Source organism: Carassius auratus, chromosome 4, assembly GCF_003368295.1.
Source record: "Carassius auratus strain Wakin chromosome 4, ASM336829v1, whole genome shotgun sequence".
Classification (NCBI taxonomy): Eukaryota; Metazoa; Chordata; class Actinopteri; order Cypriniformes; family Cyprinidae; genus Carassius; species Carassius auratus.
This window is the reverse complement of record NC_039246.1, coordinates 10,331,701-10,351,195: the sequence shown is the minus strand read 5'-3', so window position 1 is coordinate 10,351,195 and position 19,495 is coordinate 10,331,701. Positions and strand designations below refer to the sequence as shown.

General features: G+C 33.6%; 1 pseudogene; it reads right to left on the bottom strand.

Moving 5' to 3' along the window:
• Positions 1-1,722: 1,722 nt before the first annotated feature.
• LOC113067830 (ataxin-7-like protein 1) lies at positions 1,723-18,966 on the bottom strand (annotated as a pseudogene).
• Between the last annotated feature and the right edge of the window lie 529 nt (positions 18,967-19,495).

The window sequence follows — 19,495 nt, the reverse complement described above, 5'->3', positions numbered from 1 at the left end:
TCAGGCTATAATCTTTTTTTTTTTTTTTACCAGTAATGTGTGTTCAATGCTACACCTGAAATGCTTCAGTTCTTCAAAAACTGATGACGAAACAAACTCATCTTCATCATAAATGGCCTGACGGTGAGTACATTTTCAGTAAATTTTTGGGTGAACTGTTCCTTTAAATATTCAAATATTTATGCTAGTGATGAAGAGGCTTCTCAGAGATTAAACAAGAGAACATGGAGCTGAATTGTAAATTATGAAAAAATATCACAATGCAAAAACACAACGATCTGGAAACCTGTTTGGAAATCATCATTATTTTGCAATTCCGTGCAATTCTATGCACTTCACATTTAATGTCAACATGAAATTTCCATTTACAATCCATTTTACTCTTGCAATTTCAATGTAAAACTGAATATTCAGGAGGAAGTCAGTGGGACTTCCTTTTTTTTTAAGTTATCATGGTGCCACATTATTGCCATATAGTTTATTACAATTATGCAAAAAATAGGCCAGGAACACTTATACAGCTATTTAAAAAAAGGATGTTTTGAAAAAAAAAAAAAAAAGTATTTATTTGATAAAAAAAATAGTGTAAAAACTATAAAATGGGGAAATATTATTACAATTTAAAATAACTGTTTTCTATTTGAATATATTTAAACTGTAATTTATTCTGGTGAAGCAAAGTTGTATTTTCAGCATCATTACTCCAGTCTTGAGTGTCCACATGGTCCTTCTGAATTCATTCTAATATTTATCATATTTTTATGGAAACTGTGATTCTTTGAGGAATTTTTAAGTTTAATTTCACTTTTGATCAATTTAACGAATCCTTGCTCAATAAAAATAAAACGGTAGTGTAAATAGAGAGTAAACAGCCAATTCATCTCTCCGTTAACTCTTTGAGAAGCTCTTCATTTCTGATGGTCAAACACTAAAAGTAGCACGTATGACCTAACAACATCTTTAAAAAACTGAATTGGCAACAGACCTCGGCCGACTGCCAATACTGGCTCACAGCAATGTACCTTTCCTCTAGAAAACACTGGGATCCTGTGGGTACATCATCATTTCAGTTAGTATTCCTTAAAAACTTAATCAGAGAGTATAAATGGAAAGGCCCTTTCATAATCAACCATCTTAAGGTTTGTGAAGATACATATGACTGAGGAAGATAAGAAACCACTAAATCCTTGAACCTCCGAGCGATACGAACAATAAATACAAAACAAAACAATTATAATAAAAGATATGTACACACATTTCCAACAACAGGGTCTCTGTAATACTTTAAAATGGCATACAAATATACTTCTGCTTAATGTGTGAAGCACTAATCAGGTCAGTTAGAAAATTAATAAAGGATCGATTATTGTACAAAATTCATCACTGGTTAAAGTTAATTTACCACAGAGGTGTCAGTCCTGGCTTCTTTTTTTTTTCTTTTTTTTCAAAAACAAAAACTCGATAACCTGAATTCATCCAATTTAGAAAAATACAGCTTGCTGAAAAAGCGTCTGTAAAATATTCCCTTGTTTGAAACGTTTTTTCCCCTCCTCAGACTTGAAATTAAGTGGCACTTTAGATCGACACGGTTGAGTCTGAAGGGTTTTCCTTCATGTTGTCCTACGTTAAAAAGAAAAAAAAGAAAAACTCCGTATGTCTGAAACGTGTTGTGTACTGGTCAAATCAAAATCTGAATCTGCATGAGAGGAAACGTGAGAAATTCATTGTTTGAGAAACTGGCAGATGAAGCATTTATTCCTAATGGGAACTGAACGGAAGAAGCTGTAGGAAAGGAGGACGCGACTCAACCGTAGAGGCAGTGGTGGGATCAAGGCAGGACCTCACAGGACGTCCCAAGCTCTTCTCAAACTCACACTGCATCAGTGAGGGACCTTGGCTACAAATACATCACTGGTTAGTATTTGTGCATATGCAAGGATTCTGAATGTACAGTTTAAAAACAAAAACAAAGAGAACCAAAAACCCTCACTATAATTCATGAAAAAAAAAATGGTATGAAAATAATTTAGGAATACATCACATTATCCAAGGATGTTCCACGTTATTATTTCTTCTTCTAGTGCATAAAATAATATAATAAGAAATATATTCAGATGATTCTTTAAAATTGCATTAAATTGAATTTAAAATATTATATTGTTTTATAATCACAATCTTTTAAAAGAATAATATCTTTTATGAGCTAGAAAAAAAAAAATATATTACACTAGAATAAAATATAGAGGCTAGAAAAATTGCATGATTGTAAATAACTCAAAATAAAATAATAATATAAAAATTTTTTTTTTTTTTTTTTTTCAAAAATATATACATTATTAAAAGAATACTATTTAAAAAGTATAAATTTTGTCCAGGCCTGCAAAATTATAATATTGAAATACCATACTATTTGATATGTCTATAACAAATAATAATCATTATATAATATTGTAATTGATTTCCAGGGTAGGAAAAAAAAAAAAAATATATATATATATATATATATATATATATATATATATATATATATAATATATATATATATATATATATATATATACATATACATATACATATACACATATATAGAGAGAGAGAATGTGTATGCTAAAAATTAAGAATTACATCACAACTTTTATATTATCTTAATAAATAATTGTATATATATCTGAATGTGATTTATGATGGTATATCATATTTCTTATTTAAACAATATAAACATTATTTTAAAAAAGTACTATTTAAAAGTTATACAAATTTTCCAGGCCTGCAAATCATTTCTATTATTGCATTTTATTTCTTAATATATCTTGTCATATTGAGTGTTTTTCAGTGGATAAATGCAATGAATTGAAATCAACACAAACACACAAAACTTGGTCTACATCTGTCGGTCTATAACGACACATTACTAGATTCTGAACATGTTGCACCTGTCTGTGGAGGGCGCTGTGGGGCGACTCGGCGACAGACGACAGTAAACCGCTGCTGCTCTTCCTGAAGATCCCGTCCAGTGCTGTGGATTTGGTGCTTCTGCTGGTGCTCGATCCAGAGCTCTTTCTCTTCCTCCCATCGGAGGATCCGTAGGGCAGTGGACTGTGGGACGAGACGCCCCCATGATCCCCGGTGAGCGCCTGCGGGAGGGACAGCTCCACGCTCCCATACCTGTCCTGCTCCCTCGGCCCCGGGGCCCCTGGCCGTGGCTTGGCCCGCACACTGAGGGCCGCGGTCCCGTTACTGATGTGCGCAGATGGCAGATGGTAGCTGTTCCCGCTGCTCCCGCTCTTTCGTGACTCAGAGGCCGGAGGTGCTTTCCGCTTTTTAGGTCCAGCTCCGTCCCCTGAGGCTTTTTTAGCCGGTTTATTCCGCTGCGGTGTGGGTCCGGGGTCCCGGATGCAGAAAACCCCAGAGCCGTTATGAGAGAAAGAGGTGGAGTAGGAGACCATGGAGACGCCGTCCAGAGGAGCCGCGAGTGCGTGGTTGGAGACGAACGGAGAGCCGATGGGAGAAACTTCAGTCGGGCTCGTCATGCTCTCCACCGCTAGGGGGACTTTCCTGTGACAAACAGGATATGACATCACCAGTGTGCGGTAGGAAGCCTACCAGTTATGTGGCATGTTAACCTAAATTTTGTCCGTCTACTGAGTGAAAGAAAATGTTTTGAGCCTTTGTAAAGTCATCCGAGTACTCAAAATACTCAACTGAAGCTAGAAACATAATTCATTGAAGGCTTATGAAACAAAACTCACCAAAAAAAATTGTAAAATCTTAAAAGAAAATGTATTATTTTTTAATGAGACAAAGAAAAAGAAAAATAATATTTGCATAAAGAAAATAAAGTTTTTCATATTTTAATGAGGCTATTTTTCTATATATTTATATATGTATGTATGATTATTATTTAATATACATTATTATTATTATTATTATTATTATTATTATTATTATTCAACAGTCATATTTAATAACATTATTCAGTTTAATGAGGTTTAAAAACTATTATTAATAAAAACAATAATTTATTGTATAATTATTTGTTAAATAATGTCTTAAAAAAAATTCATCATGAGAATAAATGTCAGAATGCAGAAAAAATCTTGATCAAGTTTTTCTCTTAATTCTAAATATATTAAATTTCTTCTGATATTTGGGTGAAAATAATATTTTGCAGATGAAGCCTAGAAAACAAAGCCTGTTTAGAAGAGTTTTGCATTGCAAACATTTGAAGGTCTCTATATTCCTTTGGTATTACTAAATTTAAATTGTTGTATTATAATTACAAATAATTATAGATTAACTGTTAATAAAAAATTAACAGAAAAATTTTTCTCAATGCAATATATTTTTTCCTTATGATTTTGGGTTGAAATACAACCCCTACTATATATAGATGCATCCTATTAAGGAAAAAGTGAACTGAATGCATGCACCCATAAATACATAATTCATAAGCAATAATTGTGTGAGCATATGGACAAGCGTGTCACTGTGGGCCATGCGGGACGCTCACCTCCACATGAGAGAGTTGACGTGTTTTTCCACCATACAGTGGAGCGCCAGCCGAACCCGGTCCCACCGCCGGTCGAACACGTAGTGTCCCCGTCCCATCAACCGACTGCTGAACGCACAGCACTAACACAGGAGAGATTGGGTTTTCCATTATATTCCTCCATCTACAGTAGGTTTCACGCATATACAGCAATATACAGGGTCCCTGATGTTGTAATGTAGTGGGTTTGGTGCAGCTCACACTCATGGGACGCGGGTGCTGTGGAGAATAGTGGCACAGCATCTTCTCCGACTCCTCAGGGAGGTCGGTCTCTCCTTCATCGCTGGACAGACGTGTGTCTCCGCTGCACTGCTGCCAGCCGAGCGTGGGTTCAGGAGGAGGAACAGGTGCAGAGCTGAACACGACTGCACCGCCGCCGCCAGACGCTCTGCAAATAAAAGGCTGATGACACTCCACGAAAACCTTTTTTCTGATTTTTATTTTTTTTTATTGTTTAATTATATTTTAGTATTATTATATACTTGAATATTATTTATTTAATTTAATTGATTTGTTTTCATTTTCATTTGTTTTGGTAATTTTGTTATATGTTTTTGTCATTTTTAACTTCTTTTTTTTTCCAGTTTAGCATTCAAGTATTTTTAGTATTTTTAAAAACATTTCTGGAAATGTAAAAATCAAGAAACATGTGAATATTGCATTGATTTTAAACATGCTTTTTATTTGCGCATTAAGTTTTCCTATTAAATGTGTCATTATACTAATTAAACTATCTTAAACTTTAAACTGTCATTTCAGGTAGCTGCCAAACCAACATTTCTAATTTTCATTTTAAAGTTGTCCTTCTAATAATTATTCACCATCATACTACAATAATGATAATATGATAAGATATATGAGTGATAATATTTATATTTTATGTTATCTATATTATATAGATAATTAGATATATATAGATAATAGATATAATATTATTTTAACTAACTAAAATCTGTGAATCGGTTTATAAAGTTCAACAAAAACTCTGACTCAAAAATTCAAAGTCCACCATAATTTACGTGTCATATAAAAAAATAAATAATAATAATATTATTACAAATATTAATATTATGCATATTTATGTTAATTAATATAAAATGTTTTAGTCAAATTATGTAGGAAAATATGATAAATTTTTATTTATACATATTATAAATGACGCACATAAATAAAACATGGAAAACAGGCTTTGAATATTTTAACAAAAATTTTTCTGTTTTACTTTAAAAAAATAGATGATAGATACCTAGACATTAAAATAATAGCACAGTCCTGTAGTCAGTACCTGTGTAAATGTGAATTGGCCAGCTGCGGTTTAAGAGTGGGCGTGGTCTTGGCATTTGTACAGCTTGTGGATAGGCTGGTTGCGGAGTCATGTGACTGTGTGACCTGCACTGATTGGCTGCCTGCTTGAACATCTTTTTTTTGCCCCGTCTCCTTCGGCCGTCCCTTATGCTCCGCTAGAAGGATGTCGAAGTTTTTCCACCGTCCCGGGACAGCTCGTCGATGGGTTAGAGAGTGAGTCTACAACATACACAAACAAACACTTCATAACTCCACTGAAATACTGAGTGGACAGAGATGATTAAATTACACACTAATGAGTGACGATACAAACCTTGCAGGTTAAAGATCGAGTGCAAGGCCGCTTTGTCTCTGGGTCCAAAACCCCACAGTGTTTATTCGGATCAAACACTCTCCCTGTACAGCAAATAACAAAATAACATTATTTATTGAATTGTTTATTATGTATTATAATGTATGCATTTATTACTAATATATATGTGCTATTTTATATATATATATATATATATATATATATATATATATATATATATATATATATATATATATATATATATATATATATATAGTGTAAGAAAATAGATTTATATACATAGCATATAATATTTTATTAATATCATTTTTATTAAAATACTCCATATATAAAAAAACACATTTATTATATGCTTTTATTCAATTAAAATGCGCTAATCGATTATGCTAATATTACAATGCAGAGTTTTGACCTAATATCTTGTGCATTTTTTTTGTGCATGAGTATCTCATAATTTCCCAGGTATATTCTCACTTTGGACTGGACACTGGGAACATATTTGGGAACATAACATATTTTTAACTCTGAAAAGCTGTGGCGAAGGCTGTTTTAAATGCAGAATTGTGATTAAAACAATGCAGTCCAGCTCACGGTGCTATCCGAAGCTCACATAAACACTTAAACTAGCTCAAACTCTCTGTAATAGAGCGTGAGTGTCTGTTGCGGCTGCTGGACACAGCAGAGGATCTGGCGACCGAGAGCAGCAGATTACACAGCATCAATCAAACCTCCGGTGGGGCGAGAGCCCAGTAAACAACATACGGAGAGAGACGACTGACCCTCGAGCAGAGGCTAGTTATGACTAAACATTTGTGCTGCCAGACAAACCATGAGCCTACAAACTATAAACCACAGAAAACAAGCGATGGGATTTATTTATTTCTTTTTGTTTATCGTTTTGGTTTGGGTTTTGTTGTTTGTTTTATTTGTTTTATTCCTCCCTTTGTTTTTATTTTTTGAAGTATATAAAACAATTGAACAACAACAAAACTAAGATCAGTGTTATTTTAGTATTATTTATATACTATTATAGCATTTCACATAACACATTCATGTATATATTGTTTTTATATTAAATAGATTTATATATAATATAAAATATAAGAATATATATATATATATATATATATATATATATATATATATATATATATATATATATATATATATATAAACACATTCATGTATATATTGTTTTTATATTAAATAGATTTATATATAATATAAAATATAAGAGAAAAAATATATATATATATATATATATATATATAAACACATTCATGTATATATTGTTTTTATATTAAATATATATATATATAGATTTATATATAATATAAAATATAAGAATATATATATATATATATATATATATATATATATATATATATATATATACACACACACACATGTAAATATTTTATAAATATATATTTAAACACAGTATACACACATATATTACATAAACAAAAACTTTTATTTTGGATGCAATAAATCGCTTGACAGCTCTAATTATTTCACATTTAAATTTTTATGTTTTCCTTCTAATATTTATAGATTTCAGCCTTCTTTACAGGAAATTAAAAATATTTGTTATAGTTTTAATTAACAACAGTAGCATATAGGATATAATTTTTCATTGAAGTTATACTGTGTTAAGCTCATTCCACTAATGCCTTTTCTTTTATGATGACATCATCAAAGCCATACAGGCGGAGAAAAATATTATCAACCAATAATATCAAAGCCCCGCCTTCTCCTGACCAATCAAATCCACATTGCTTCCTACATTATTTCCAGCTGAATTTCTAGTTTAGTTAAAAAACAAAGTTAAATCTGCAGCAAGTGTATGTCTTCTGGCTTCAAAACAAACATCAGAGCAAAATTTATTCAGACACCTTCAACATTTCTAACATTAAATTTAACAAGAAGTCACTCAGAGTTAAACTGTGTCAGAACAAATTCATCTTGATAATTTAAGATAACTTTGATTTAAATGTATATAATGAATTCGATTGAATAGCGGTCAGATGCATTTAAGTACACAATTAGATTATACCAATTTAGCTCAAGCAATGTTTCATTCTGTTGAGTCTGTGGTTTAAAAAGTTCACATTTAGCAATTCATTTAAAAACACTTAAGCAAAACATGGTCTAAATCATTTTTGATCCCAAACTTCACTGCATGAAGAATTTTGGGGTGTTATATGTCACACTTGAGTTTATTTTGCTATCTTTGCTTACATAGATTCACTTTAGTGTCCTGGTGTCTGATTCATTTTTGCTTTGACTGTACATTAAACAAGCGTTTTCTACTCACCCGACACTCTCCGGTGTCGCCCGCCTTTGGCTCCGTTCTGATGCTTCTTGTCTGGTGGAGAAGGAGGGGCTATAGGTCTCCGGTCCAATAGGGAAGGAGAAGTGGAGACTGCAGGTCTCCTGTCCTGTGGGGAGGGCGAGGGGGCGGGGCGTTTCTCCAAGGGTGATCGTGACGGGCTGGGCCGCCTGTCAATCAACGAGGGGGGCGTGGTGGAGCAAGGCGTCACAGGACCACGACCGTTCAAGAACTTCTCCTGGTTCTTGTGAGATGCTGGTGATGTCAAGGACGACTTGAGAGGAGCGGAAGATGGAGAGGAAGACGTGGAGGAGAAAGAAAGAGAAGACCCCCGCCGTGGGAGACGTGGAGGTGACTTTGATGTGCGCTCCCTCCGATCGATTGAAACACGGCATCTTCTCCAGACTCACCACAGGTAAAGACACGCTAGAGAACAGACACTGTGTATTTAAAGATCTGAACTTGGATAGAGTACAGTTCCCAAACATAAATTCAAATCCCTTTCAATTTATGAGTATTTGAATTAAAAAAAATAAAAGGTCACAACCAAAGGAAGTCGAATTGTAATTTGAATTGACATAAATGTTTTTTTTATGCATCTATTCAGGAATCCAAAAAAAATTTATCACTGTTTCTAAAAGTAATAAGATAATAAACCACAAATGTTTCTTGAGCAGCAAATCAGCATATCAGAATGATTTCTGAAGATCATGTTGCACTGAAGACTGGAGGAATGATGCTGAAAATTCAGCTTTGATCACAGGAATAAATTACATTTTACAGTATATTCACATTGAAAACAGTGATTTTATAATGTAATAATATTTCCAATTTTTACTTCACTTTTATTGTATTTTTAATCAAATAAATGCATCACTGGTGAGCAGAAGAAACTTAAACTTTAAAATCTTACGGACCCCAAACTTTTGAACAGTAGTGTAAATATTATCACCATTAATTTATAAAAAATAATACTAAATTGATTTTGATCAATTATGCCTGTTAATATAATTCTGATGACTAACAATACATTTTTCAAATTGCATAATAAATGCACATAATATCTCTCTAAAACTCAATAAATGAACATAATGAACACAGCCAAACAAATACAATATTAATGTTATTATATATTATATATATTATAAAATGTATGCACATATAAGTTTATTAAAATAAATATTTACATCAAAAATTGGGGTAAGTCAAGAGCTTTCTGGGAAGTTAAGTGTCCTTCTTTCATGGTGAAGATTAATAATTACAAGTATAAGTAATAATATCCAAAGTTCTGTTCTAATCTATTATATGTATAGGTGGCATTTCTAACACTAGTTATTAACATCATCTAGCGTCTATGGATCTAATGTGATATGTTACATGATGAAATACTGATGGGTAACTTGAGCTGGAAAATAATTATAAAATAAAAAATATAAATTGATATAAATTGGGTTTAATTTTAAATGCATCAGGAAACTCTTAACATTGATTCAAATGTTTGGTGTGAATATGACAATCACATTAAAACACTAGAAGATGTTTACAAACTCTTTCTTACAGCTAATCCAGTGTTTGTCAGAGGAAGCATTTATGATTTATGTTTGTTACCCACCAGGCCTTGGCTCGGGCTCCTTTGGGTGGATAGACAGCTAGCGGTGCTTTGCTGAAGCGTGAGTGTGGGTAATCACGAGGAACCCTGAAGGGAAGGGGCTCCACCTCGCTCTGGCCCACCGACATCTTGGCCTTGACAGGAACCAGAGGGGTCCTGGAGCTGCTGGGCGAGCAGTGTCTCCTCTCTGACACACGAATACAACCATCAGAAGATCATGAGACTTCACACAGGAAGAGATGAGGCAGATAAACTACTGGACTGAGTCCCAAATGATATCCTATCTATCCTATACATCATGAAAGATTAACATAAGTGCGTCCCAAATCATAATGCATTCAAAAAAATATGTGCACACTTGTGTTGAGCTGCAAATATGCCACACAACCCACTTACAACATTCAAGAGAGCCTTGTGAGGTTTTCGATTGACTTTTTCAGTTTTAGTAAGACGTATGTTGAGGAAATCTGGGGCTGAAAACCAAACTTTCTGAAACTAAAAGTTAACCAACAATGAAAGTTAAAACCGTGCGTGAGAAATGGGTGTAGCACAAATAAAATAAACTGTGTCTTAAGTCACTGGGGTGTATTTGTAGCAATAGCCCAAAAAATATTGTATGGGTCCAAATTATAGATTTTTCTTTTATGCCAAAAATCAGTAGGATATTAAGAAAAGCTCATGTTGCATGAAGATATTTTGTCAATTCCCTATTGTAAATATATTAAAACTAAATTTTTGATTAGTAATATGCATCTCTAAGAACTCGTTTTGGACACTTTAAAGATGATTTTCTCAGTATTTAGATTTTGTTGCACCCTCAGATTCCAGATTTCCAAATAGTTGCATCTCAGCCAAATATTATATTGTCCGATCTTAACAAACCATACATCAATGAAAATCTGATTTGAGATGATGTATAAATCTCAATTTAGAAAGATTTACCCTTATGACTGGTTTTGTGCTCCAGGGTCACATATGTAAAATATATAATAATTATGAAAATTAAGTCATAGTCAAGTCAAGTAAATGAAAACCGTATCTGATAAATGGGTGTACCACAAATAAAATAATATATAATATTAAAACTTTATAATTTTTCTTCTTGTATTTATTTATAAAAAATTATCAATAAGCAAATTGATCATTTCTAATCTAGTTACAAATAATCAATACATTTTTTCCAATATGTTTTTCACTATTATAAAATAATATTTTCATTCTTATATTTGCGCATATAAATCTTTATTTATTTGAACTAGTAAAACAGTACATAAATCATAATTAATATAATAATAATTTAATAACTTTTGCCATTTAATTTAAATAATTATATTATTCATAAGCTACAAAATCATGCTTGCATGTGTGTAGTAAAATAAATTATTATTATAATATATATATATATATATATATAGAGAGAGAGAGAGAGAGAGAGAGAACATTTTTGCCAACACAAATTTAATTTAATATTGGTTATGCTCCAATAAACGATACATAAGTCATACATTAAATAATACAAATACTAATATTTAGACATTTTATTTCATAAAATGATTATTATCATGCTCTATTTACCTACATGAAGTGTTTGAATTAATTTACTTGAATGGATAGTTTGAATAAATGAATCAAACACTAACACTATTTTTGCTGCTGTTTAAACAAGAAATAAATTTAAACAACTCTGAGATATCTTTTAATACACTTACGGTTCTTGCTATGCATGGCTCTGGAGGGCTCGAGGTGAACACACTCCTCTCTACTCACTGTTCAACTATTCCCCAACTACCTGCAATTACAAACACTCATTAGCGCACACGCACACGCACACACACACACACACACACAACACAACACAACAACACAACTTAGGGTCCAACAGAATATAATTGATGTATGGGGTTTCAAAACACTACACTGAGCCAGATTATTGTACTAAAAAAAAGTCCTTGTTTACATTCAAAGTGAATAATAATAAAGCTCCTGGCTCGATCTGGCAGCTCACTAACCGGCCTTGGCTTCACATCGTGTCTCGTCTGCCAGCGAGTCTCAGCCGAGAGCCACAACACTGTTCATGAGGACTCAAAAGAGCTGATTTCAGAGGCTGTGTTTGGACGAGGAGAACCCCTCGCTCACAACAAAGTCTGACCGCCGACCAGGAGAGAGAAACAATGGCCCGGCCGCAGGGGGAAATTCAGCATCGGGATGGTCTGAATATGAGGCAGGTGTGTAAATACGCCTGTAGGTGTATATCCTGTGCAGCTGGACTGAGACAAAAAATAAATAAAAAGGCCAAAGTCTACCGTGTTCACAGGTATGCTGTCATTCTGATGCTGCTAAAATCATCTGAAGACAATCGATTACAGTTGGTATGTTTTTAAAAGGATGTTGAGATGCACAAAATACAAAACTTTTAGTTTGATCTTATGCTTTTAGAAATCTGCTTTTCTCAGCCACAAGGGGCGCAATAGCAGACATTAGCGCAAATCGTCTTCTGTGGTTGGTTTTCTTCTCAAGCTCAACTGATGTGATGGCGGTAATTACGACTTTTTATGTCACATTTCAGATTTTTTTTCCCCTTACAGTTGCAATTTTAAATCTCGCAATGTGATTTAAAATTTTTTTTTTTTTTCTCAGAATTGCAATCATGCAATTGTGAGAAATCAAGTCAGAATTGTACAACTTGCAATTCTGACTTTTTTTTCTCACTAATCTGATATTTTTCTCGCAATTGTGCGTGTTTTGCTATTAAGTTGTTTTTAGTGCATTGCTATAAGGTTTCTAGAGAGTTCTAAATGGTTTTAATTGCATTGCTATGCAGTTGCTCTGGTGTTCTGATCGTTTTAGTGCATTGCTATGAGGTTTCTATAGAATACTAAATAGTTTAAATTTTTCATCTAGATAGAAGTTAATTCAAAAACTGTATTATGTGCAATTTACATGTTTGCATTTATCTTTTTTAGTTGCGCAATTTACATGTTTGCATTTACCTTTTTTGTTGCGCAATTTACATGTTTGCATATATATTTTTTAGTTGCGCAATTTATATGTTTGCATATATATTTTTTTAGTTGCGCAATTTACATGTTTGCATTCATCTTTTTTAGTTGCGCAATTTACATGTTTGCATTTATCTTTTTTTCGTTGCGCAATTTACATGTTTGCATTTATATTTTTTTGTTGCGCAATTTACATGTTTGCATATATATTTTTTAGTTGCGCAATTTACATGTTTGCATATATATATTTTTTAGTTGCGCAATTTACATGTTTGCATTCATCTTTTTTAGTTGCGCAATTTACATGTTTGCATTTATCTTTTTTTCGTTGCGCAATTTACATGTTTGCATTTATCTTTTTTCGTTGCGCAATTTACGTTTGCATTTCTTTTTTTCGTTGCGGAATTTACATGTTTGCATATATATTTTTTAGTTGCGCAATTTACGTTTGCATTTATCTTTTTTCGTTGTGCAATTTGCATGTTTCCATTTTTTTTTGGGTTGCGCAATTTACCTTTTTGCATATATCTTTTTAGTTGCGGAATTTACATGTTTGCATATATCTTTTTTTAATTGCGCAATTTACATGTTTGCATTTATCTTTTTTTAGTTGCGCAATTTACATGTTTGCATTTATCTTTTTTTAGTTGCGCAATTAACATGTTTGCATATATCTTTTTTTTGTTGAGTGTTTTTTTTATACTAATTTAATTTTATTTTTGGCTTTGTTGTTAATCCTATCCTTATAATAAAGTAAAAGGGCTCCCTATAGTTTAGATCATAAGGTGAGGTAGATTTTTATCCTAAGTAAATTATGTAAATTATAATTGAAAAAAGCTATTTATGTTCAGTGTTTTTTCCCTGCTGTAATAAAAACATACCGAACCGAGACATCAAAACTAAGATACGTACCGAACCGTCATGTTTGTGAGTCGTTACACCACTAGTTTCTGTCTATTTGCTGTAGTGTCGTTGCTGTACAGTTTCTAAGAGAGTCTTGCAGGTTCAAGTCTCTGTGATATGCTGATCTCTAGATATGACTCAGGTCTCTCCTCCAATGCAAGTCTGTGGGATTTCTTCATCACTTTTATAAAACTAAAGTCAGAATGCTCAGAAAAGCATTAGCGCACCTCTCCCCGACAAGTTGTAACAAATCTAAGCAACAGTGATAATTAACTTACAAAAAACACCCAGGATAAAACTTCAGTTTCGTAACACTGTCCCAACATTTCAAATTGTGTAGTAGTGACATCAGTCATCGTAAACCCGTTGACACATGTGTAAGTCTGTGTGTGTGTGTGTGTGTGTGTGTGTTCTGCTATTAGCGTCTGGCTATCTGACAGACCACAGGAAGCCCCAGGCACCAGCTGAGCTACGTTTGTTTACATCCGGACTGTAACTCCAGGAAGATGACCACTAGCTAAGCCCAGTCCTGCTCACAAACAGAGCCCAAAACCGCGTAAACTGAAAGCTAAGCAAACACGTGAGTGTTCAAAAGCGTCTGCTGTGAATAACACTCGCATGTTGGTCGAGGAGACACACTTACCCAGCCTGTCTGCTCCGCGGCGGTTGAGGGCATAGAAGAAGAAAAAAACAGAAAGCGAAAGAGAAAAAGACGAGAGAATAGCATGCCTCCTGTGTGGCTGAAGGCATCCCGCCTTCTCTTTCTGGGCCGCGGTGTTTTGAGTTGAATAGCTGCAAGTCGTTGACCCCTGCACTGAACCTTTGCAGCTCTACGCTCTCAAAGAGGGGCGGCAGGGGACCAGAGAGGAAGGGGAAGGGGGCGAGGGCAAGCTGCCAACGGGCCTTCCATGCATTAGCATCACCTCCCGCCGCGCAAAACACCTCTCCGGTCCGCGAGCGCACGTGTTCTGGGCACAAGACCAAAGACAGATGTGATCCGAGCAGACGAGGCTAAAACGAAAGTGAACAAGACGAGCTGGAAAACCAGTGATGGCGGATTGGTGGAGCCATTCTGCCGCGGGACAGGATACTTTTTGAAAGAGAACCCTTTTTTTTCATTCCCCACAACGGTGTCCCAACGACTCATTTCTAAAGGGATAGTTCAACTAAAAATGTTAATTCTGTCATCATTAACTCACCCTTAACTTGTATGAGTTTCTTCTTCTGTTGAACACGAAAGAAGATATTTTGAAAAATTTTAACATTCTCCAAAATATCTTCTTTTGTGTTTAAAGGAAAAAGGAAACTTGAAAACAACTTGAGGGTTAGTAAATGATAGCAATTTTATTTTCTTTTTTTTTTCTTTTGGTGCATTGTCCTTTTAAAACCACAAACACCCAAGAAAAAATGCAGTAAAAACACATAATATTGTAAAACGTTATTACAAATTTTAAAATAAATGTTTTATATTTGAATATAAATTAAAATGTAATTTATTCCTGTGATCAAAGCTGAATTTTCAGCATCATTCCTCCAGTCTTCAGTGTCATGTGATCCTTCAGAAATCATTCTAATATGCTGATTTGCTGCTCAAGAAACATTCATTATTATTATTATTATCATTATTGAAACAGCTGTGCTTCATATTTTTGTGCATTTTTATATAAATCTTTTTAAGTCTTTTCATAAATGTCACTTTCAATCAATTTTTTTTAATTTTTTATTATAATGAATTATAAAGTGAATAGTTTTATATTAAACAATTGTTTTGTATTTGATTACGCCTTTTGCAGTGAAACTGAAGACTGGAGTAATGATGCTGAAAATTCAGCGTTGCATCACAGGAATAAATTACATTTTACAATATATTCAAACAGAAAATAGTTATTTTAAGTTGTAATAATATTTCACTATTTTACAATTTTTACTGTCTTTTATGGTCAAATAAATGCAGTCTTGGAGAACATAAGGAGACTTCCTTCAACTTAAACAGTCTGAATGATGTTAAAAGCACAGTTTCTCTCACTCAGTGCCCAGAACCCTAACCAAAAACAGTCCCAAAATATCAATCAAAGCACATGATGGGTTTCTGAACTCAATATTGGAAATATCAGCCTTTAACACACACTTCGGTTCACTAACGTCAAGAACTCAGTGAGAACATTAAGTTCAAATAAAATCCTCCTCATAAATCGGTTTCATTACAAGCGATGGCTGTCAGCGAGTCACGTTCTGGCCAACACTTGCTTACCGTAATGAGTCAGGACGTCCTGAGGCTTAACGACTTTGTTGCAGGCATCGCAAACGACGGGTTTGAAATCCTCATGGGTTGGGACGTGACCATACAAAAGCATATCTACAGCCAAGAGAGAGAGACAATCAGTAAATATGACAACTTTTAAAACCACTTCACATAGTAGCATGAATATCACATCTGCTGTGGTTTAAGCGGAAAAATCATCTGGCAATAGTGCGGTATTGTTTTTGACAACATGATTAAAAGCTCAACTGGAAGAAAATATGCTTTTTTTCAAAATGGTCCTGTGGTGTAACAAACATTGTCTTCTTTTACTCCCAATGCAAACATGAGAAAAGTGTTGCTTATCGCAGCTTTCTGAAAACACTCTCTTAAAGAAACAGTTCACTGAAAATGCAAACGTGCTGAAAACTCACTCTCACGCATTTTAAGTATGTAGATGAGTTTGTTTCTTCATCAGATTTGGAGAAATGTAGCATTGCATCACTTGCTCGCCAATGGATGCTCTGCAGTGAATGGGTGCCGTCAGAATGAGAATTTTTCAAGACATTAACTGATGGACTGGAGTGGTGTGGATTACTTGTGGATTATTGTGATGTTTTTATCAGCTGTTTGGACTCTCATTCTGACGGCACCCATTCATTGCATAGCATCCACTGGTGAGCAAGTGACGGAATGCTAAATTTCTCCAAATCTGATAAAGAAACAAACTCATCTACATCTTGAATGGCCTGACATTGAGTGCATTTTCAGAATTTTTGGGTGAACTATTCCATTAAATGTGTGTAATAATCATTTTACGCCCATGTTTTAAAGCAGGACGGACTAGTGACCCATTTTGCTTCACGTTTAGTGAAGTATTTAGTCACTCATGGCTAAATCTGAAGATCAGTGGAGAACTGTGACGTAAGCGTTCAGAGGAGCTTGTCAGATCCGCTGAGCTTTCTTTCACCATCCATGCAGAATCACTGCACACTTCCGCTAGTACACACTGAGAACACACACTCCTCTCACACTGAGAGCTAGTGCTGATGTTAACAATGAGAAAAACAGAGCATTTCCACCAGCTGCTTGTGTGTGTGTCGTAGTCAGACACTTAAATGTTGTTTATGTTCAGAATGTCACACAACTGTATTGTTATGAACACCGTGATGTTAGCACTAAAGACCACTGACTGTTTTTTTATTAGTATGTGAAACAGATCCGTTCCTAACCATCTGAATGTAGATCTGTTCAGCTGATATAGCTTATATAATGCAATGTTTGTTAATGATTTTTTACTCAAAATAACAGATATAATAGATTTTTCATTATTATATTAAATGCAAAAGAATTATTACTTATATACCAAGTTGGTACTAAAATAAAAATATTTGTTGTTGTTGTTGTTATTACTTTTTATTTAAGCACAACATGGAAGTACATAACATCTAAATACATAAAATTTGATAATCGAAAATATAAATTTTAATACAATTACAATACAAACAGTATTTATTAAGTCAAAACTATACAATTAAAGTATACAAATAACTTAAATGTGTATTGTAATAAAATAATGAATATACTAATTAAAATATAATAAAATATGCAATATTAAAAACATATAAAATGTTTATTAATTTGAATATAGTTACAATATCAAATATTAATGTTATTTATTAAAATATTTTTTATTTCAACAAAATGCAATATGATGTATTTTTAGTTATTCAAATAAAATGTAAAATATAATTTAGATATTTATTTAAATATAACTACAATAATATTTAATAAAACAAAACTGATAAATATATAATCATTAAAATGCTATTTTTATTGCTGTAAATACTTATAGTTCTAATACTAATGTTCAAGCAGGCACAAAAAATGTATGTTTCAATGGTAGCATGAAATAATATTATACTTATAGATTTTTTTTTTTTTTTTTTTTTTTTTTTGCATGTTGTATGAACTACTAATGCAATCCTAGTATGGTGACAACAATGGAAAAGGTTCAAACAGTGATTATGCATGCTGTGAAAGTACAGTATTACCCTAAGCCTATATGAGCTCTGACAGCAATAACAACATGATGACACGAGAAGAAACGCCCACCATCATGACAAACACACACTCACCTGCTTTACTGAGTCTGATCACCTCTGAACCCTTCAATAGCTTCTTCCCAGCAGTATCAGAGTCAAGATCTGAAAATATTCAATATCACCGCATGCATCATACTGACACTGTAACCAAACAGTTAACGAGCATGCACAGTTACAGATACTGGTAGCTAGATGGCTGTCTTGGTCCAGCAAAGCAACACACACACATACAAATACGCACACAAACACACAGTGTCTAAACTTATACACACTCCGTCTCCTGAGCCACTAACATTGACGCGTGAAGTACAGAAGTGCGCGACACCTGTCAATCAATCGTGACAGATGACGAAATGAATGCACGCGCGTTGTTTATACAGCAGCGCAGATGCACGCGCGATCTCCCGTTATAAAGCCTGACATCATCGAGTCTCGTACTGCAGTCGAGCGGGTGTCTGAGGGCGTTAATGTGACTTACGGTGTGTGTTGTGGCTCCTGTGTGCAGTGCGAGCGCGCGGCGATACAGCGTCGCCATTGCTCTTCCTTCTTCCTTCACAGACAGCGAGAGAAGAGCGAACGAGCGAGCGAGCGAAACATATGACGCCACCTTCGACACAGATCGGCCAGCGTTCGGCGGCGCTCGGCTTCCGAGACGGAAAGGTGAAAGGCTGAACGTGTGAATCGTGCATTCTGAGGGCACATAATATTCGTATATACTAATCGTCCTTATGCCATTTTATTATTACTTTCATTTCTACATAATAATTAGATATGCATTAATAATGGCAGATTTGTGTTTATATAACATGAATATAAAATAATACATTAAATAAATTAATAATATGAGCGTAATCACTAGCAATAATTATGTAATAATATTATTAGTAGTATTACTACTTATTACTATTATTACTAGTATATTGTTGTTGTTTGTAATACTTGTATAAACTGTTAAGTATAAAATGAATTACATTGTAATGTTTACATATGTAATAAATATTAAAGGAATACTTTAATTAAATAAAAAAAAATAAAAGGAATATCAGTTTAAGTAATAATAATAATCATCATCAACATCTTTTTTGATAGTTGTAGTAATTGTTGATTATAAATTAATCTAATTTTAGTGTTGTTTAGAGAA